The sequence below is a fragment of the Gorilla gorilla genome, chromosome 19 (assembly GCF_029281585.2).
Source record: "Gorilla gorilla gorilla isolate KB3781 chromosome 19, NHGRI_mGorGor1-v2.1_pri, whole genome shotgun sequence".
NCBI classification, from domain to species: domain Eukaryota; kingdom Metazoa; phylum Chordata; class Mammalia; order Primates; family Hominidae; genus Gorilla; species Gorilla gorilla.
This window is the reverse complement of record NC_073243.2, coordinates 46,046,916-46,069,343: the sequence shown is the minus strand read 5'-3', so window position 1 is coordinate 46,069,343 and position 22,428 is coordinate 46,046,916. Positions and strand designations below refer to the sequence as shown.

The following is a 22,428-nucleotide window of genomic DNA, read 5'->3' as shown; positions in this document are numbered from 1 at the left end:
AAAAATTACAAAAGCTTTACACGGTCTTACCTCCTTATCAAATGAATTAGCCACAAATTCTGGGATAAATGACCCTTTCACAGGATGGTTGGGGAAATGGTTTGGTAAATGGAAAGGACTCATGGCCTCTATTGTTACTTCTCTTGCAATCGCAATAGCTGTGTTTATTCCTGTTGGATGCTGCATCATACCCTGCATTCGTGGACTAGTCCAAAGACTTATAGAAACAGCTGTTACCAGCACCTTCCTTAGTTCTTCCCAATCTTATACTAATAGATTATTTCTCCTGGAAGAACAACAAAGCTGAGTCATGTTAGGTAAGTTTGAATAACAAAATGTATAAATTCAAGAGGGGGAAATTGCTGTTAAGAACAAACAGTTCCTCTTCAAAGGGTTTCAGTTCCTGGTTCTGTGTTCTATTCTAAAAGGTAATCGTAACCATTCATCTATCAGCCCTCCCTATCTCTGCTATGCCCAAACACCCCAAGATGTACCATACCTGTCCTTCCTGTCAAACACTCCTTGCCTCCTTTGATGATGCCAACAGTAGCCAATCGGAATTAGCCTAGATTGTGTGGTCTGACCCCAGTCCACAGCAGGATAACACAGGAACAGGGTCTGTGTTAGGGATTTAAAAAACTCCTGCTCTCCTTTGTTTTGTGTGCTCTCCCTTTCCTCTGCCTTGTATGCAAGAGGTGCCCTTCTATAGAAGTAAATTTCCTTGCTGAGAAAACTTTTGCCTGAGTGCTAGTTTCACTTTGTGGCATTGAATATTTGTTTCTAACAATAAGAACACTTAGATCCACACATGCCTGAAGCTATCATAGGCTTATCCATACAAACTAGTGAATATTTGCCTTGGGCCAACTTGAGTTAGGTTTCTGTCACTTCACTGAAATGAGTCCTAACTAATAATGCACTTCTGGATGGAATGGACTGAGCAGTGCGTTAGGCACTGCTCTCCAGAGTTTCTTAAAGATCATTAATAATAACAACAACAGCTGATATTTATTGAGTGCTTACTATATACCAGGTATCATTTTAAGCACTTTGCTTGGGTAAAATCATTAAAACCTCACAATAACTCTACGATATTACTATTATTATCTCCTGTTTACAGATGAAAAAACTGAGGCACAGAGAGATTAAGAAACTTGTTCTCAGGTTATACACTTGTAAGTGGAAGATTTGAGACTCAAGCCGAGGAAGAGTTCCACACCTGTGCTATTCTACACTGCCTCAAGAGTCAACATATCCAGTGGCCTTTTCTCATTCTCTTTAGCCTCTTTGTCCAGTTCGACTATGCATTTGCTCTTCAAACTTGCATAGAAAGCTTTAGGTTTCCAGTCCTTCTATTAGGAACTTCTTTAGGTTTTCTTCTGCTCTGCCTCCTAAATCTAAGGTTTTCCTAATAATTCTCTGCTCTTTTCTTGGTAATCTCACATACCTCTGTGCATTAACTCAAACCTCTAATTTTGAACTTCCTGCTGTTTCCAAATCACCCAATGTCCTGCTAGGGCCTCAAATGGCATGAATTGCATCACACAATGTTGGGTTTGTAGGAAGAAATTAAATTTTTTTATTATTTCAGTCTTGTTGGAAATTATAATTTATGCTAGAGGTTATAAAATTCAACCGTTAGGTAATGAGGTTATTGACACAGGTGCTTTGGGAGGACTAAGGATTCAGCTAGCCATTATATCCGGTGTGATGAAAGATAATGTTAGTTAATATTTAGATACTAATTACCTAGTAGTTAAAATAAATCTGTACTTATTTTGTATCTTATAATCATAAAGCTGAGTTTTTGTCTGTCTTTTTACTAAAATGTAAATGATCTTCCTGAAATATTGAAAATCATACTCTTCGTTTGTACCTTTGAGATGATGAATATTTGTTAAGATGTTTATTAAAGGAAAAAGTGTTTCTTCACTTCTGGTTGTAAAATGACTGGAAAGGTTGTTTTTAGTTTATCACACCTGTGCAAATTAATTCCTCTCTAGAGTCATGGGTTCTCATACTTGACTTTTCTTTAGAATCATCTGATATCCCACATCAAGAAATTCTGATTGAATTGTACCAGAGTAAGAACAGGGCATTGGTATTTTCACAAGCACTCCAGGTTATTCCAATGTGCTTCCAAGGTTGAGAATCATTGCTCAGAAGTTACACTTTTTAAGGTTGCTCAATAAATAAGGGACACCCAGTTAAATTTTAATTTTTAGTAACCAAATATTTTAGTGTGTTTTATACTAAGAATTAATTCACTGTTTATCCAAAATTCAATTTTAACTGGGCATCCTGTGTTTTTATTTGCGAAACTTGTCAACCTTATCATTTCTCTGAGTTCATCCCTGTGATTTCATCAGAAATAAGAGATTATATTACATTACTGAATCAGAAAGCATCAAGACTTTCATCTTGTCTTTCTTCTTTCAGTCCTGTTTGTAATAAATCTTGTACCTCCAAAAGTTTATTTCTTTAAAAAGGAAGCACTGCAAATTCAGCCAGGAGGCCAGTCTTTTCCTCTAGAAGTTGCCCACATTCTCCCTCTTGTGTGTTTCCAGGGTGGTTCCCTCCCGGAAAGGAAGGTCAAGTCTCTCTCAGGCTTCAAAGCTCTCTGACATTTCTTGCCATCTCATCCTTCTGATTCTAGCTGGAGAAAGTTTTCTGCTTTTAAAGGTTCATGTGATTAGGCTGGGCCTACGTAGGCAATCCGAAATAGTCTCCCTATTTGGGTCAGTCACTTTTATGACATCAGTAAAGTCCCTTTTCTATATGCTGTAACATCTTTACAGGATCCAGAGATTAGAATGTGGACATTTTGGGGGAGCCATTCTGCCTACCACAGTTGTTGTGGGTGTCACCTTCACTTCTCTCTTCTATCAGATTCTCTGTCTAACCACTTTGTTATAGAATACATCCTCCAATTGCTTCCTGAGAAAGAATGCATGAAAATACTATTTAAACCTTTGTATATTTGAAAATGTCTTTTTAAACCTCATACTTCATCAATTTCAAAATTGGAAATCATTTTTTTCTCAGAATTTATCTTTTATTTATGTTTCTGTTGAGAATCCAATGCCATTCTGATTTCTAAATCTTCCTAAATCACGTCCTATTTTTTCCTCCATGAAAGTTAAGATCTCTCTGACTCATGTGGTTTGAAATTTCACAACTTTGTTATAGATAATTTTTATCCATTAAACTGAGAGCTCATGTGCTTCTGTCCTTTAGCTCTGAGAACTGTTGTCCTCGTTTTCTTTGGTAATTATCTTTCTTCTCTTTGTTCTACTAGCTGTTAGATGTTCTACCTTTCCTTGCCTAACTGCCCTGGCTAGTGCCTCCACTATAATGTTGAATAGAAGTAGCAGCAATTGACATCCTTGTCTTATTCCTGATTTTAGGTGAAAATGTTCCTTCTTTCAAGATTAAGTATGATGTTAATTATGGATTTTTCATAGAGGCTCTTTATTAGGTTGAAGAAGTTTCCTTTTATTCTTAGTTGAAGTGTTTATATCAAGAAAGGGTGTTAGATTTTGTCAATTGCTTTTCCTTCATCTTTTGAGATGATCATGTGGTTTTTACATTTAGTCTATTAAAGTAGTGTGTTACATTAATTTTGTATGTCACACCAAACTTGCATTCCTGAGATAAATCCTACTTGGTCATGTTGTATAATTTTTTTTAATGTTGCTGGGTTTGGCTTGCTAGTATTTTGTTGAGGATTTTTATGTTACTATGCATAAGGTATATTGGTCTGTAGTTTTCTCGTGATGTCTTTCATTTTGTTCTTTATTTCCTTGTATTTCCAGATGGGAAGTCACTGCATACAGCCCTAATCTTAGGACAAGTTTCCAAATAAGACACTTCAGGCAAATAAAAATTTCTGTATCTAGCAGAGAAACAAAGCTGTATATTTTTTTTGAGGTTCCCTCCTAGCTTCCTTCCCTCTCCTCAAGCCAACTAATAAAACTTGCTTTTTATATTCCAAATCTTATTTATAGTCGTTTGATCATCTATGAGGCACCTGCAAGTCAACATTTACTGCAAGCGGCCCCCTCACTCCCTAAATAAGCACTTTTGATTTACCGTCAGTCATCAACTCACCTCCCAACTGCAATTTGTCAAGAGTAGCGTCAGGTGCACTTTAGTGGTTAATCTCCTTGCACATCGGTGGAACTTTAGGCACAAGAAGGTAAGCAACGAAGATAGTGATATACGAAGGGAAAACTAAACCCAGGTAGCGTTGCCAGCTTAAAAGTCCTAGGCATGGGGATGGGTGGATGGGACGCCGGCCTAAGATTTTAGCAGGGAACAGACCCAGTAGTTGGCTTGGATCTCTTAACTCCAGAAAAGGCCGAGTGAGGACAAGGGAGACCACAGGGATAATTTCTGTGGCTCTGGTAAGGGGATGACAAGGGAGAAAAACTTTCCCACGGTTCCGTCTGGCCTGCGGCGCTTGTCTGCCTGCGCGGGGTCAAAGCCCGGCGCCGCCCACGCGCGGCTCGGGTGGGAACCCGCAGACTGGGGGTGAGCAGGGCCGCTGGCTGCGGCGGGCGAGCGCCGGGGCGCCACGTCCGAGGCCGCGGGGTCGGGGCTGCAGGCACAGCTCGAGCGCTTTCCGCGGGGTTTGGCTCCTGTCGCTTCCCGTCTCGCCGAACTGGCATCGCCGCCGCCGGAGCCGCAGCGAGTCCTCAGAGCCTGGCTGCTGGCGGCCGGGAGCGCCGGGACGGGGCGCGAAGCCGGAGGCTCCGGGACGTGGATACAGGTAAAGGCCGGCGGGTCGGAGTCGGGCGGGGCGGGGCGCGGCGGCGGCGCCTCTCAGAGGGACCCGGCCTGGGCCGGGCCCTGCCCAGCCGCGGTGGCCCGGGCCCCCACGTTGGCCCAGGCGGGGACGTGCCAAGGGGCTGGGCTAGGGTTGCCGCTGGCCTGGCCGCCTCTCGCCCGGGCCTCAGGTGACGCGGCGGCGGCTTAACTTTCGCACCTGAGGCTCTCGGAGCGGCCTCGGGGCGCGCCCGCCTGGAGGTTGGAATTACACAGGGTCGAAAAAGCTGAGTCCTGGAGGCGAGGCGCTGTAGGTGTGGCGGAGGAGGCCGGGGAAGGTGGGGTGGGTGCCAGGGGTCCAGTACTGAACACTCCAGGTCTGAGGTGGGGAACTGCGTCTTGTTTAATTTCGGAGCTTGTGGGGACCACACAGCCCCTTCCACGGCCGATTCCCTCTGCACGGTTCCACTTTCCTTTGTCTAGCCCATTTCAGTATCGGCGTCGCAGTCGCTTTTGTTGCAGCCTTGGGTCCGGAGTGTACGACTTTCTGCTAGGTAGAGGTCATAAGCTCTGAAATCCATCGGGCGGAGGTGGGGAGATGGTCCTTTGGTGGGAAATTACTAGTGCTGTTATGAACACTAACACATATATTCCACCTTGTTTTTTTTTCGAGATAGTGCTCATTATTTTCGTAGCATCTAACAGTTGTAAGTGTACCTGTGAGAGCATTCATTAGTTAACTTCAAAGGAGCATTATGCGGTCGGGTTACTATTATCCCATTTTATAGACCAGACAGCTGAGGCACCCAAGAGGCAAAGTGATTATATCAAAACTAAGCAGTCAATCCTTGTGGAATCTGTGATTAGAACTTGTCTGACTAGAGGTTTCCTTGGTCCAGTTGGTCTCTTAGCCTCAAACAAAATTTAGCTCTCAAAGATGGACGGTCTGATGCTCATTGTATTTTTATTTACTCATTAATTGTTAAAATCTTTCTTAAAAAATAGAGTCAATTCCCTTCAGATTCCCGTTATAGTACCCCTAAAAGTGATACTTGAAAGATCATAAACACTTCAGTTTCAAATGAGTGGTATCATTTGAGTCGTAGAAAGAAGTAAAATTCCGTTGTCTTTTATCTGTCAGACTTTCGTCTCTTGTATAAATGTAGTGCCACTGGCAGCCCAAAGATACTTTGGTGACAATGGCAGAAACTCTAAATATTTATTTAATAAGTAGAATCGAGGAGGCGAGCTGTTAGGTTTCCCGGAATATTTGAGCAAGTTTTTTCTCATAAAGAATAAAAAATTTATGAGAATAGTCATTTTAATTATTGTAATGAAAAATTATCTCATAATTGTGTGCGTGTTATGTTGTACTTTATCTCTCTGGAACCGTCAACAATTTACCAGTTTCCCTAGGGTTTGCTCTTAGTTTTGTCAATGGTATTTTATTACCCCATTTTTCTTCCTCTCTTTCATTTTTTGTGTGTTTGGTTTTTCAAAGTGATTTTTTCTTCGAAAATTAAAAAAATAGTATTGAAAAAATCAAGATTTCTTTCTTGATAAAATAGACTTAATTAGCACTTTTTTGAGTGTGTCTGAGGACCGACACCAGCCTCTTTAATAAGCACCTCATACATGAAGCAGGAATTCTTCCAGGCAAGAATGCAATAAATTAATCATTTTAATATATTTCTATAATATTTTGTGACATAGCTACCTGAATGATAATGCTTTTTTCTCTTACAATGTCTTTTCATTAAGGAGCATAAAGATTAAAAATTTCGCTTAAATTTTGCTAACTACATAGTACAAGGGGACAGTGTGCTTAGACTTAATTGTTGCTTTCATGGAATAAACACGGTTCTCTCCCCCTTATACCACCTCCATTTGGCCATCTGAAAAAAGAATGGTGATCTGTCCTTTCCTTCATAGGGATATTTGGGGAATTAATGAAGTAATATCTCGAAAGTAGTTTGAACTCCACGGAAGAAAGCAGCTTTGTACTTTGAAATGTGATTGCAGAGTCTTGAAACATTTTCCCTCCTTAAACGTGCTGTCGTTTATATTTTTAGAGAGTGGTCATTCCAAGTAGTCACCTCAGGAGGCTAAAAACTTTTTCCACTAGTGCTGCTGCCATTCATAATTATTTTGTATTTTTTGAAATTTCTAGTCAATTTACAAGCAAAATAAAAACATTTCATGATAACGTTCATAAACACTTGTTTTTGTTTCTATTTTTAATCAAAAAGCTAATTCAGCTTGAGTACCTATTTTCTTTGCTAAATTTGGCAGAATGATTTCTACATGGTTGTAAAACTCAGTTCTACCTTAAAGATTTTACCACTATTAAGGATATTTAAAGGATTGTCCTGATGGCTACGAAGGCAGTTTTAAAAGGGCAGTTTAAAAATAGTTTAAAATAATGACAGACATTGTTAGAATAAATTTGCAACCTTCCCAGAAGTCTACTACAAAGGGGACAGTGCTTACTTGTAGGCTGAAGTTCTGTGCGTATGTGCACATTTGCATGTAATCTCTGTTGTAACCTATCAATTATTTCTTTTCATCACATTGATTTCTTAGAAATTAGATATTTTACTTACATATTAAATAGAGTACATTAAGTAGATCACATCATACTGGAACAGTGTTAGATTGGGAGTGTATTTCATAGAGAAGTTTGAATGCCACATAAATTTAAATTTAAATCTTTGTAACAATTTTGAATAATAAAATGTGGCTCCATATTGTATGTTTTGAGTGTAATACAGCCGAGGCAATATAGCCTCAAAATATAAAATTGCTATTTCCAAACAAAAAGTTATTAACAAATTGTGTGTGCAACAGACTTTCCTGACCACACCGATGTCAAAAGAAAAAATTTCGACAAATTTAGTTTAAATATCAAATTGGCTTTTATTAGCAATTCTGAGATTGGGTAGCATCTCATTCCATAAAATAGAATGCCATGCCCTAGGCATGGCAGAATAGTTGGTTTTTGTAAGGTGGGAACAAGGAAACAGAGTATTTTTAAAAGTCTGTTGGTTAACATCAGATTACTTAAGGTTACTTTTAAGTGTTAAAGCAGAAGGGGCTACTTATGCCAGCTTAGGTTTACTAAGCCCTTTCCTTTTGCAGCAAATCTCCTGTTTTCAGGAAAAACTAGTTTGGTCTTTGAACTAGTTCCTTACAGTTTCAGATTGATTATGTGGCACTGAGCATGAGTGACTCCCTTTTGGTTTGATCTCTTCGGGCCTAGTGGAGGAGCTCCGTCTAAAACAACGTTCTGTTGTAAATATTGTTTAACAATTCTGTCCTTTCAGTAAGCTTTCACCTAAGTGAGAGTGTGACCAAAACTTAGGGCATTAACGCTACTCTCAGTTACTATCATTCTGGGTTTTCAGTCTCAACATGTCATTAATAGGTTAGGTGTCCTCATTATCATAGGTTTCTTTGAGTTTTTATCATATCAGCTGGAGAGAGATGATTGACATTCAGCAGATTGCTGCATGCAGTCATTTAAAACTTTTGAGAGAATGCAGCACACTAGGGAGACTACCATTATGACTATCAGAATGTGCTTCTTAATCAAAGTTCCCATGAACCAAACCCACTGAAATTGAACAGATCAAAGAACGAGACAGACAAAGAATCCACTTATTTTAACCAAGTAGCCTGTTTAATTTTTTTTGCAACTGAGTCTCTATAATACCGGAATTTATCCATGTGTAACAATAAGTGTTACCAACTGCAAAGACTCCTTACTCTTTGACCAGTAGAAATCTAGAGCAATTCTGTTAATATCTAGTATAACTTTAACAAGAGAATTCAAAGAAGTCTTGTGCAGCTATAGCATTGCAGTAGAATCTTCTATAGAGGCTATTGCGCGGGATAAATTCTAATCATTACTTCATTTGTATTATTCCAAGCCGTAGGAAAAGGGACCTAACAAAGCCGATCCAAAAGGGTTAATGCCTCTTGGCAGTGTTCTCTTTAATCTATGACATAGGTAAGGAGGAGTGAGCCAGTATTCCACTTCTGGATTTTGGAGTGACAACTTACCATTTAGATTTTTAGCCCACATTGACCCTTCATCCTCCACCTGTCAAGGCATGAGGTTGCCTGTGTATAAGGTTGGCCACAGAATTATCCACAAATAATGATACATCCTGTGGGTGCACATAAGGACTGCTTCCCAGTTCTGTTGTTTGTGGATATATTGCTTGGAATGGTGGATTTAGCAGTTTCTAGCCAAGGTTAAAAAACTAGTATGTTTGCACATAAGTCAGTTTGAAATAAACTCTATTCAGGCTTTTGGTACAATCCTGTCTTATGATACACTCATTTGGACTTGGTTCTTGTATCCCATGACTGGATTAAATTAAAACAGGGAGAGAGAACAAGTGGGTCTAGAAATCTGACTCTATAAGAGGGACCAGTAGTACAATTTGAACAAGCAGTTGTGTTCGGGGTGTTTTTAAGTTAGCCACTGAGTAGATTAAAAGATCTTTTAAGTTATGTAAAGATTTGGGTTTGGCAGGACAGATCCAACACTCTGTGAAGTTACCTACAGAAGCAACTGGTTATGACAGTATTATCCTGCCTAGTGGAAAAGGCATAAGAAAGGAAAAATTAAGAGGGATAAGAGTCTTATTATGATGGAGGATCTTTTTCTGATGTCTTGGGAAAAGCCATCCACAGTGTGAAGTCATCAACTTCTTATCCTGGTTAACCTGATTTTTTAAGGTCTGTGGCTTAAGAAGAGAAGCAGGTGGCATCAGGAGGTGGTCTTTTATGAGGGAGATGTGAATCCAGGGGTCAACACCTTTGAGTTTAGCTGCTATGCCTGTAGTCAGGAGCACTTGGTATGGTCCTTTCCAGTGGGATTCAAGAGCAGTCTTTCTTTGAAGACATTTCGAGAAAACGCAGTCACTAGGTTCCAACAAGCCTTTTTGGATCTGTGTCTTGAAAGTCTTCCTTTACCTGTTGGTGATAACTTTTGGCATAGTGCATTAAGAATGTACAGTATTGGGTCATTTCAACATAGGTCTATTAGGGATCTACATTTGGAGTAATAGTCAACGATATAGAGTAACAAGCAGTAATTTCATAAGAAGTTAACTTGTGTTTTCCAGCACTGTGGCTCTGAAGAGTCGTAAGAGCCAGAGACAGAATTTTAGGCCAAAGAAGGCTAGTGGTTTCAGAAAAGTTGGAAATTCTGAGGTTAAGTATCCCATTCGTTTTATCGACCTTACCAGAGGACTGAGGGGGATAACGACAATGATAATGCTAGACTGTTTGTAAAAATTTAAGTAGAGCATGAATTAACTGTCCAGTAAAATGAGTGGCTCAGTTACTTGAAATGGCATTCAGTATATACCCCAGGTGTGAAGTACTACTTTTGGCAGTTTTGTTTGACGGTAAGGGCATTGTCAGCCTTTTGACATGGGAAGGCCTGAGCTCATCCAGAGAACATATAGACTATAACAGGCACATACAGACTATTGCAAGTACATGCTTGGTGGGAGTGGATGAAGTCTCATTGTACATGTTCAAATGGGCCTAATGGTTGGAGTAAGGGGTGGTCATTCCAGGGGAACATAAAGAGACTTTCTTGGATTATGAGTTTGCCAGCTTAAATATTGATTTTAAATAGCTTTTATAACTTTATAACAATTTTCCCACCACAACTTTTTGATCATTTGATCTATCTTGTCAGTACCATTATGGATAAGGGAATGTAAGAAGCATAACAAATATCCCTTAAGTGACCTTTGGAGTACCAAGTGGCTGTCTTGGCCTTCCCAGAACTTGGAAAGGAAATTATAAGAACATCCTTCTCATTCCTAAAATTTGTTTTAATTTTTAGAGGCCTTCTCCACCTCGCCCCCCCACCAATAACTAACAGCATCTGGGTATAAGGAAGCAAAGTTAAGTAGCAGGGAGCATGTCTTACTGTTTCCAGCTGTTGGATTTAGGTAAAAGACCTCACAGAGTTGGGTAACATTTTCGGCACGAAAATCAGTTGGAGTACTTACCTGATATTCAGCCTCAGTTCTCTTTGTTTGAGCCTCTTCTTTTATAACAGTAATGTCTTTGGGCATCAGTATCCAGCAAGGAGCTTATCAACTTGTGGGCCACTTTTTATTGGTATGCCTGAAAAAGTGAGGAAACCTCTCTGCTTCCAAAGTGTTTCAAAATCACAAACCACTTCAAATGCATAGTGACTGTTAGTGTAAATGCTGACAGACTGATTTTTAGATAAAATGCAGGCACAGGTATGTGTGTGAGTATTCCCCAGTGCCTGCTTTAATGTACAAAAAGGATTACAGGTTTTGAATCATTGGACAATTCTAAAGCAGGGGGCTGGGGGTTGTTGTACTACCCTTTTTCATTCTACAAAGGCTGCCTCATGTCTCCCCCCACCCCCCACAAGGAATGGGTTTAGGAACTGAATTTTTAGTGAGTTCAATAAGTTGGGATGCTAAGAGTAAAGATTTAGGAACCTGTAGATGGCAATATGCAACTAACTCTACTAACATATTAAGTTGTCTCTTAGTTCTGGGCCTGGGAAAATCATGGATGAGCCTAAGTTTATTAGGAGACTTGGATACTTGCAGCACTTAGATCATGTCTTAAATAGTAAATAGTATCTGATGATAAATGTAATTTTTCTATGGAGACCTTATGTCCTTTCTCTGTTAACTGTTAATATGTAGATGAAATACTCTTAGGATGCCTCCTCAGTGCACGAACAAAGAGGTCCTCCGTGTATTGCAGGAGAGTTGACCCTCGATACTGGAGGGTGTGCTCAAGTCTTGATGGAGCACTTGAGAGAAGTAGGAGGGGGCTTCAGTGAACCCCTGAGGCATGACTGTCCAGGTACACTGTTGATTATTCCAGGTGAAAGCAAATAGATATTGACTGTCATGGTCAGTGGGAATGCTAAAAAAAGGCTGAACATAGTTCTACCACTGTCAACTGTTTAGAATTCAGGGGACCTGGGATAAAAGAGTATTTGGGTTTGGAACCACTGGGAAATGTTAAATAATTATCCTGGTAATGACTCTTAGATCCAGACAAATTGCCATCCTTGCCTGTTAGGTTTTTGTCCCTAGTATACAGCAAACTGTACAAAAAATAGAATCATATTAACCAAAACCAAATATCCTTGATACAGTATATATTAACCATTTAATTAAGGTTTTTATTTTCTTTTACAGAGACAAATTTTAATTACTTGAATTCCCAGCCAGAGTAGAAACCACCCAATAACATTTAAATGAGAATAATTTTACATATTTCTTGAATGTATATACAATTTTTGTTGTCATATTTTTGTAAATAGCCGTTTAATTTCACTGTACTTTTATTTATAATTGACACATTTTTGACATGTACATATTTGGGGGTACAGTGTGATGTTCTGATACATGTATATGTTGTATGATGATTAAATCAAGGTATTTATTACCTCAAAGATTTTTCATTTATGCTGAGAACATTCAAAATTCTCTCTTCTTGGTATTTTGAAATATATACAATATAGTGTCGTTAACTATAGTCATCTTGCTATGCAGTAGATCACCAAAACTTATTCCTTGTACGTAACTGCAAGTTCGTACCTATTGACCAATCTCTCTCCCTCCTCCTTTCCCTTTCCCCTTTCCCTTTTCCCTCTCTCCCCTTTTCTACTTCCCAGATTCTGGTGACTGCTGGTCTCCTCCCTACTTCTATGACATCAACTTTTTTTTTTTTTTTTGAGATGGAGTCTCATTCTGTCACCCAGGCTTGAGTGCAATGGCATGATCTCGGCTCACTGCAACCTCTGCCTCCCGGGTTCAAGTGATTCTCCTGCCTCAGCCTCCTGAGTAGCTGGGATTATAGGCATGCACCACCACGCCCAGCTAATGTTTGTATTTTTAGTAGAGACAGGGTTTCACCATGTTGGTCAGGCTGTTCTCAAACACCTGACCTTGTGATCCACCTGCCTTGGCCTCCCGAATTGCTGGGATTACAGGTGTGAGCCACCACACCTGGCCTGACATAACTGTTTTAGGTTGCACATGAGTGAGATTTTGCAGATTTTGTCTTTCTGTGCTTGATTTCACTTAATATAATGTCCTCCAGACTCATCCATGTTGCCACAAATGACAGGACTTCATCCCTTTTTTTTGGCTGAATAGTGTTCCATTGTGTATATATACCACATTTTCTTTATCCATTCATTCTTTGATGGACACTTAGATTGATTCCATATCTTGGGTATTGTGAATAGTACTATAATAAACATGGGAGTGCTGATGTCTCTTCAGCATACTGATTTCATTTCCTTTGGGTATATACCCAGTAGTGGGATAGCTGGATCATGTTGAAGTTCACTATTAATTTTTTGAGGAACCTCCATACTGTCTTCAATAATGGCTGGACAAATTTACATTCCCACCAACAGTATGTAAGAATTCCTCGTTCTTCATATACATTCCAGCATTTGTTATTTTTTTGTCTTTTTGATAACAGCCATTCTAATTGGGGTGAGATTATATCTCATTGTGATTTTAATTTACATTTATATCTACCAAACAGTTAGTGATCGTTGAGCATTTTATCATATACCCGTTGGCCATTTATATGTCTTCTTTTGACATCTATTCAGGTCTTTTGCCCATTTTTGATCAGATTATTATTATTTTACTATTGAGTTAAGTTCCTTATATCTTCTGGATATTACTCAGATGCATAGTTTGTGAATATTTTTCCCATTCTATAGGTTCTGTTTATTGATTGTGTCCTTTGGTGTGCAGAAACTTTTTAGTTAAATATAAATATAATCCTGCTTGTCTATTTTTGTTTCTGTTGCCTGTGTTTTTGACGTCTTATCCAAAAAATCATTGCTCAGACCAAGGTCATAAAGCATTTCCCTCATGTTTTCTTCTGGTAGTTTGATAGGTTCAGGTTTTACATTTAAGTCTTTAATCCAGTTCTTTTTTTTAAGATGGAGTTTCACTGTTGTTGCCCAGGCTGGAGTGCAGTGGCATGATCTCGGCTCACTGCAACTTCCACCTCCCGGGTTCAAATGATTCTCCTGCCTCAGCCTTCCAAATAGCTGGGATTACAGGCATGTGCCACCACACCCGGCTAATTTTGTATTTTTAGTAAAGATGGGGTTTCTCCATGTTGGTCAGGCTGGTCTTGAACTCCCAACTTTGGGTGATATGCCCGCCTCAGACTCGCAAAGAGCTGGGATTACAGGCATGAGCCACTGTGCCTCACCAATCCGTTTCTATTTTGAGGTGATTTTTTTTCATATGGTAGAAGACAGGGGTTTAGTTCGTTCTTCTACATGTGGATATTCAGTTTTTCTAGTATCATTTATTTAAGAGACGGTCCTTTTCCTAACATGTGCTTATTATACCTTTATCAAAAATCAGTTGATTGTAAGTGTGTGGATTTATTTCTATGTTCTCGATTCTCTTCCATTGGCTTTTCTATTTTTATAGCAGTACCATACCATTTTGATTACTATAGTTTTGTAGTATATTTTGAAGCCAGATAATATGATCTCCAGCTTTATTCTTTTTGCTCAAGATTACTTTGGCTGTTTGGGGTCTTTCGTGGTTCTGTATGAATTTTAGGATTTTTTTTCATTGCTTTGAAAAATGTCATTGGTATTTTTATAGGGATTGCATTAAATCTGTAGATTGCCTTGCGTACTATGGACATTTTAACAATCTAATCCATGAACACAGAATATCTTTCTATATATTTGCATCCTCTTCAATTTCTTTTATCGATATTTTATAATTTTTACAATAGAGATCTTTCACATGCTTGGTTAAATTTATTTCCAGGCATCTAATTTTTTGTAGTTATTGCAAATGAGATTGCATTCTTGGTTTCTTTTTCAGATAATTCTCTATTGGCACATAGAAATGCTACTGAATTTATATGTTGATTTTGTCTCTTACAACTTTACTGAATTTGGTAATTAGTTGTAACAGTTTTTTGGTGGAGTCTTTAGGATTTTATAAATCCTGGAAGATTTTGAGAAGAACTGGTATTAGTCTTGAAATGTTTGATAGAATTCAGCAGTGAAGCCAACAAATCCTGGGCCTTTACTTTGATGTGAGACTTTTTATTACTGAGTCAGTCTCCTCATTTATTATTGGTCTTAATGTAAAGGTTTTCTATTTCTTCATAGTTCAATCTTAGTAGGTCGTATATATCTAGGAATTTGTCAGTTTGTTTTCAGTTTTCCAATTTATTGGCATATAGTTTTCATAATATACTTTGTATTTCTGTAGTATCATTTGTAATATCCCCTTTTTCATTTCTAATTTGAGTCTCCTATCTTCTTTTTCTTAAGGTTCTGTTAATTTTGTTTATCTTTCCAGAAAACCAGCTCTGTTGTGCTTATCTTTTGTATTGTTCTTTTTAGTCTCTTCTCGAAAAAGTCCCTTTTTGTGGGGAATGCCAGGTACTTCTAGTCAGCCATCTTGGTGACATCACTATTAACAAGGTATTTTCTTGCTTTCTTAGATTTTTAGAAAATTTTTGAGAAATGACGGCTGAGTTTCATAAAAAAGCTGGCTGAGGAAACTGAAACTCCTGGGTTTTTTAATCTTGATAAATTTTTCCATAGCAAGCAGAAATACTGGAGAACATTCTGTTAGTAACTGAATTGTCCTTATGTTTTATAATCTCTTTACCTGATTAGTTCACTGATGGTTTGATATCTGGAAAACCTTAGAAACAACCACAGCTGTTTAAAAGCAGCTTTAAAACATCCTTGGTAAAATTGCTGAAATAAACAGTGAGGCTTGTTCTGAATGAGAATTGCCTAGCCTATTCAGAAACCTGTTGAAAAAATGTATACTAGAGGCCAAAATTGAAGTATGGACACATATTTTGGGCAGCAAGGAATGAAGAGAATAGACTTGTGGGCCAATGGTATTATAGGTAAATTTGGGGCTGTCTACTCAAAGTTTGTTTAATAGAGTTAGAAATTAACTGCATAAGGAGAACTTCTATCTTTCTGGCCAAATTTTGCTCAGATCTCTGGTTTTAAGGTGGAATTTGTTATTTCTCAGACTGTTTTCTGATGATACGTGAAGTGTATAATAGATATTTGTATAGCTACACGTGTCTGACTTAGAACTACTAAGGCTGTAGAGTCAAAAATAAAGCTTTCTCTGCTCAAGTCAAACATTATACTTACTGCTAGCCAAACAACCCTACACTCTCCCGACTTAGTGTTTTGGCTTATTTATTTTCCTTGTTTTAGATGTCCATATCTCTTCATTCTACTTGGCTGATGCTATTTAAATCCCCTCTATATTTTAAGACCCAACTGGAAGACTACTCTCTTCACAAAGCTTTCCCTGACTCCCTAATTCTTGTTTCTTGCCCTTAGTTTATCTGATACTACTTAATTGCTAGTTATTTTCTGTGTTCTCAGTTATTTTGCTTACTTTGGCCGTGAACTTGTTCTCTATCTAGATTTTTTTCAAAGGCATAAATTATGCCATATATATATATATATATATATATATATTTCTTTCCTGAGTCATACATAATACCTAGAACAGTGGTTAATAGCAGTATATGTCAGCTTATAAGGTTAGATCTACAGAAGAAATTTATTACTCTGATACTCTGGTATAAAGCATAACTTAGTAATGTTAGTCAGCGTTCTGGTAGAAAATAGACGACATACTCAAATGAGGTAACTGAGATGAGTTTAATTTAAATAGGTGTCTCTAGGTTAAAATAAACCAACAATGGATGGTGAAGCACCCCAAGACTGGCAATAGTGAGAGTCATTATCATCCCTAGGCTTGAAGAGGCAAGAGAAGGACCATTACTGAAACCCACATGGAAACTATGTAGAAAAGGCTGCCTGGGGCTGGGCGTGGTGGCTCACGCCTGTAATCCCAGCACTTTGGGAGGCCAAGGTGGGTGGCTAATGAGGTCAGGAGATTGAGACCATCCTGACTGACATAGTGAAACCCCGTCTCTACTAAAAATACAAAAATTAGCTGGGCATGGTGGTGTGTGCCTGTAATCCCAGCTACTCAGGAGGCTGAGGCAGGAGAATTGCTTGAACCAGGGAGTCAGAGGTTGCAGTGAGCTGAGATGGCGCCACTGCACTCCAGCCTGGTGACAGAGCTAGACTCCGTCTCAAAAAAAAAAAAAAAGAAAAGAAAAGGCTGCCTGACAAGAACTCTGGCCTTTCTGTGATCTGACAGGGGAGCACCAGAGGGAATATATACCCCAGCCTCACGCTTTTCCCGTCCTTTGATCTCCACCTGATGCTTTCCACTGGCAGACAATATTGGAAGCCAAAAGGCAAGAGAGCCTTGTTGTAGCAGTCCAAAAGTCAGCCTCCTAGGAATTAGAGCAAAGTTAAGAAGGTAAAGAGTAGACTCTGGAATGTGGAGCAAAGAATATCCAGCACTGTAATCATATCAAGAGAGTGTTTCAGTTACAGTTAATGTTTTATGCCTTTTTGTGCTGTTTTTATTTCTTGAAAGGCACCTATGTTTTTCTAGTCTAATTCAGTTACTAACATCCAAGAGCATTGTATGATTGATGCATTGCATATGAAACGCAGCTACTGTCCTCTTTTCTTGTGGTATTAACTTGTGTAGTATTGTTAAATGCGTCTTCTTAATTTTTTTTTATATTTTTCTATTGCTTGTACAGTGCATAGGTAGAATACATGGAACTGTCCACATAGCCATTAGGAAAACTGTACCTTCACCATTCCAACTACATATTTTTTCTAAATCAATCAGGGTTGCTCATTTTTCTTTTTGTGTCATTTTCATAGACAAGTGGTTTTCAGTCTTATTGTGTATATGGTCCTCAATGCAGACATTTTGATTCAAGCAGGTTTAAGATGAGGCCTGAGCATCTATTCTTTTAAAAAAAAACCTTTCAGATATTTCAGATGCACAATAAATGAGAACTACTTGCACAGGTTATCATTTTGACCCAGGTGTTGTTGCTGTTCCTCCCCACTCCCCAATATATATCATACTTTTTAGTAACTAAGGCTTAAATGGAAATTGAATGCTACTTTGTGTGCTCTTCAAAGCAAAATAAATGTTTCATATTTTTCATATTCACAAATACTTATGGGATAGAAAATATGTGGTTTGCAGATTCCTAATAAAAAATTTAATTTTTTAAATAAAATATTTCAAATTTACAATATAGAGAATAATATACTGAACATCTATGTGTTCTCACCACTTAGTATTAGAAAATATTAACATTTTACTATTTTTCCTTTTTTGTTTTAAAAATAAAAATGCAGATAAAATTTAAGCCCCCTTTGGTTTCTTTCTAGAGGTTACTATTCTAAACTTGGTGTCTGTCATTCCTATGCATGTTCGTATGCTTTTGCTACACATGCATGTATCAATAAACAAAATATTGCTTTGTTTTACATGCTTTAAAACTTTTTATAAATCTTACTGTGCTGTGTTATTCTTTAATGTGTATATTTCTGCAGCCTTTTTACTTAAAATAACTTTGATTTTTTTCTAGATACATATAGCTTTATTACTTTTCATTGCTATATAGTATTCCATCATATGAATGAACAAATATTTATCAAATCAATTGATGCACATTTGGGTTGTTTCCAGTTTTTTTATATTATTGCAAAGTGTTGCTAAAATGAACATTCCCATATGATATGTTTCCTTATTCATATACAAACCTAGAAGTAGAACTGCACATCCATGGATAGACATATTTTATTTTATCAGACCTTATCAAATTGCTTTCCAAAATGATTGTGCCTAGTTATACCTCCCCGTAGCAGTTTTTGAGATTCTTCTTGTTGCTCCAGGTCATTTTTATAGTTGGTATTGTAAGACTTTTTAATTTTTCCCGGTGTGATGGGTGTGAACGGGAACCTTGTTTTATTTTTCATTTTCCTGATTTCTGGTGAGGTTGAACACGTTTTATGTAATTGTTGGCCATTTGGCTTTCCTCCTCTAGGAACTGCACTTCCATACTCCTTGTTCATTTTTCTGCTGGATAATTTTCTTTTAAAAATTTGTTTTGTAGAATTAATTGTAGCTATTAACCGTTTGCTTATATTTGCAGATTTCTTCTTCCAGTCTGTGGGTTGTCATTAATTTTGTCTTTTGTCTTTTCTTATACTGAAGTTAAAATTTTATCAGTGTTTCACTTTGCCACTTTATTCTACTCTGTTTTTTGAAACATGACCCAGCCTATAGTCACAAGTTTGAGCTCAAGGTTTGCAGCTTTCTATAATATCTTACTTTCAAAATTTGTTTGTAGATAAGGCAGGGTATAAATAAATAAATGAAGAAGTAAACATGCCATACAGTTGCTCATTAAAATTTGTGTAAAATTATGAATTTTTAAAAAATTACGTGAAGGAGTCTACTGGTTCAGAAATGGCAGCTAGCAGCCTCCAGTGTACCATTTTCTCATTTTTCATTAAGTTCCTATGAAGATGTAGAATAAAATCAAAATTTACCACAAAACCAAAACTTAAAAACTTCAAAAACACAGAAAGCAGGAGGAAGTACCTTAATTAAGAAGCATATGGTCTTAGGTTGAGAGGAATTTCTCTACTTTAGCACCTGCATACCCCACCCTTGCCTCAAGATATAAACAACCTGATAAATACAAGCTAAGAGACATTATTCTTCCCCTGTAGTCAATTCCTTCATAGAACTTCTACCAACGGCAAAATGGAAAGACATCCCTTTTCGCCTCTCAGATTCTCAGATACTACTCTGTGAGGCAGAAACTGCTGAATTTCTTTCATTTCCTGTGTTCCCAGCAAATTCCAGGAAGCTACTAGGCAGAAGGGGAATTTGTCATGTTGTATTAGGGTTCTCTAGAGGGGCAGAACTAACCAGTCTGGATCCCAAAACCTCAAAAGTAGGGAAGCCAACAATGCAGCCTTCAGTCTGTCGCTGAAGGCTTGAGAGCCCATGGCAAACCACTGGTATAGGTCCAAGAGTCCAAAAGCTGAAGAACTTGGAGTCTGATGTTCGAGGGTAGGAAGTATCCAGCACGCAAGAAAAATGAAGGCTGGATGACTCAGCAAGCCTGCTCCTTCCACGTTCTTCTGCCCGCTTTGCTCTAGCCTCGCTGGCAGCTGATTAGATGGTGCCACCCAAATTAAGGGTGAGTCTGTCTGTCTTTCCCGGTCCACTGACTCAAATGTTAATCTCCTTTGGTAACACCCTCACAGACACACCCAGGAACAATACTTTGCATCCTACAATCCAATCAAGTTGACACTCAGTATTAACCATCACATGTGGGTACCACAAAGCATTTGCAGATCTGACACAAAAAGAACCCTGTTGATTATGTGTGGTAGCGATGGCAATTACAGTTTTTTAAATGGGTTTCCTCTCCCAGAAAAACAGGTAGGCAATAAAGGGTGTTGAAAAATGCCCTCTCTGAAAAATATTGAGCTAAAAATCAGGTGGTAAAGGCCTGTTAAGGATAGGTGAACAGGACTGAGTGCTTTGTATGTCAGCGACCTTTGCCTAGATAGGAGCAGATGGGCAGAAAAGTGATCATGGGTAGTTTCCCTCAGCTTGTCTGTTTGATACCAAAGTCTGGGCAGATCTCTCTGTAATCTTGCTGTGTGTACGAAGAAAAACAAAGCAGCCTGAAATGAAACCTCTGAAATACTATGGAACAAGGGAAGATTTATTATTGAAAATAATTGTAATAAAACATTAATTTCAGTAATTTGATTGATAGTGGTTTATGAACACCGTGTTTTATATCAGTAGTGCTCAATCTGTGTTTCAGGGATTCTGCAAATAGTGAAATATTTAACCCCTTAATTGCTTTGGTCAGGTTAACATTTTGGGGTTCCTTATAAGATTTTGTATGAGGGAAAAGTGCAACTGCTACTGTCTTTTTTTTTTTTTTTTTGAGACAGAGTCTCGCTCTGTCTTCCAGGCTGGAGTGCAGTGGCACATCTTAGCTCACTGCAAGCTCCGCCTTCCAGGTTCACACCATTCTCCTGCCTCAGCCTCCCGAGTAGCTGGGACTACAGGCGCCCACCACCACGCCTGGCTAATTTTTTTGTATTTTTAATAGAGACGGAGTTTCACTGTGTTAGCCAGGATGGTCTTGATCTCCTGACCTCGTGATCTGCCCGCCTTGGCCTCCCAAAGTGCTGGGATTACAGCTACTTTCTTAAATAATGTGATTCACAAAAAATTTATTTTAAAGAAATTTCACAAAATGAATCAATCCAATTGCATTAGAGGATCTTCACTAATCACCATTAAATATTTTATTGTGAAACTAGGGTTGTTGAATTTACTAACAGTCATGAGTAACTTCAGAATGTAGGAAACATTAGTGTCTGGAAGCATTCAAAGAAAACAAGCTAAATTGCATACTTCAGGAGTCTCCAAGGGCCTCAGTGAATGAGAAGACAGAAGAAATAACTGGGACAGCTTGGCTGTTTTAGTATTATAAGCTAAATCTTTATCTTAGCGTAAGATCTAAGAGTATTACTGAATTTCAGGGAGATTCATGCTGAAGGACTATATAGAACACCTGTCTCCAGAGGCATTTACTGCCAGATAGTAGTAAGTTTATACGAGAATAAGTGATAGCAAATTGAGTGTGTCTTGATGCAGATTCCATACTCCTGAAGAAAGGGAGAAAAGTACACAAAAGCAAAGAAAAAGTTTAAAGTAAAGAAGGCCACCTGTATTCATATGGTAAGATAGTAATGTGTGCAGAGTTTTTGCAGACCCTGTCAATGTGTTGGACCCTGTTTTATTTTTAGAATGGCTAAAGGAGAGTACTTCCGATGTCACGTAAAAGGTGATCAAGACTGAATGTAGATCTTGACATTCCATCTCGGAGCTAGTTGCTGCTTCCATTCCTTACCTTCTGCTACTGTAGCCAGCTAAGATGCCAGCAGGTTGGGGAGGACAACCAATGATGTTTGTTGCATCCTCCATTTCAGTATGTGACCATCAGCTTAGAATTCTCTGTCAAAACTTCAATGTATCTCACTCTTCTCATCCTTAGAAATCTCAAGACTAGAAAATAAGAACATCTTCCTCACAAAGTGATGGGAATAATTTGAGAAGTCACTTAACTTCTAGGACTCAGTTTCCTCATCTATAAAATGGAGTTAACAGTCCCTACCTCATAGCAATGTCTTGATGATTAAGGGAACTAATGCCACTTAATAAGTACTACACTAAAAAATTATAGCTAGTTTAAAAAATAATATTAATGCTTTGATTTCATGTTTTATATGTGGAAATTTTAGTTTCAAATATATGAAGGATATACCACTTTCTGGCCTATTGCCTATTAAAAAGGGAGAAAGTATAGCTTTTTTTTTTTTTTTTTGACACAGTCTCTCTCTATTGCCCAAGCTGGAGTGTTGTGGCACTATCTTGTCTCACTGCAACCTCCACCTCCCTGGTTCAAGCAATTCTCATGTCTCAACCTCTTGAGTAGCTGGGATTACAGGCGTGTGCCACCACACCTGGCTAATTTTTGTATTTTTAGTAGAGATAAGGTTTCACCTTCTTGGCCAGGCTTTTCTTGAATTCTTGGCCTCAAGTGATCTGCCCGCCTTGGCCACTGAAAGTGCTGGGATTACGGGCGTGA

At 38.4% G+C, this 22,428-nt stretch overlaps 1 protein-coding gene across 4 annotated transcripts in view; it reads left to right on the top strand.

Annotated features, from left to right (window-relative positions):
• The first annotated feature begins 4,520 nt into the window (after nucleotides 1-4,520).
• The window catches only part of RNF180 (ring finger protein 180), a 216,147-nt gene continuing 198,239 nt past the window's right edge, over nucleotides 4,521-22,428 (top strand). For 2 of the 4 annotated variants that reach the window (XM_019012934.3, XM_063700732.1), the window contains exon 1: nucleotides 4,522-4,771. The gene's annotated coding sequence lies outside the window, so the exon portion shown is untranslated. Of the gene's footprint in view, nucleotides 4,772-4,829; nucleotides 5,078-22,428 lie in introns of those variants that run through there. The other 2 variants (XM_055366839.2, XM_063700731.1) reach the window with 2 other exon arrangements.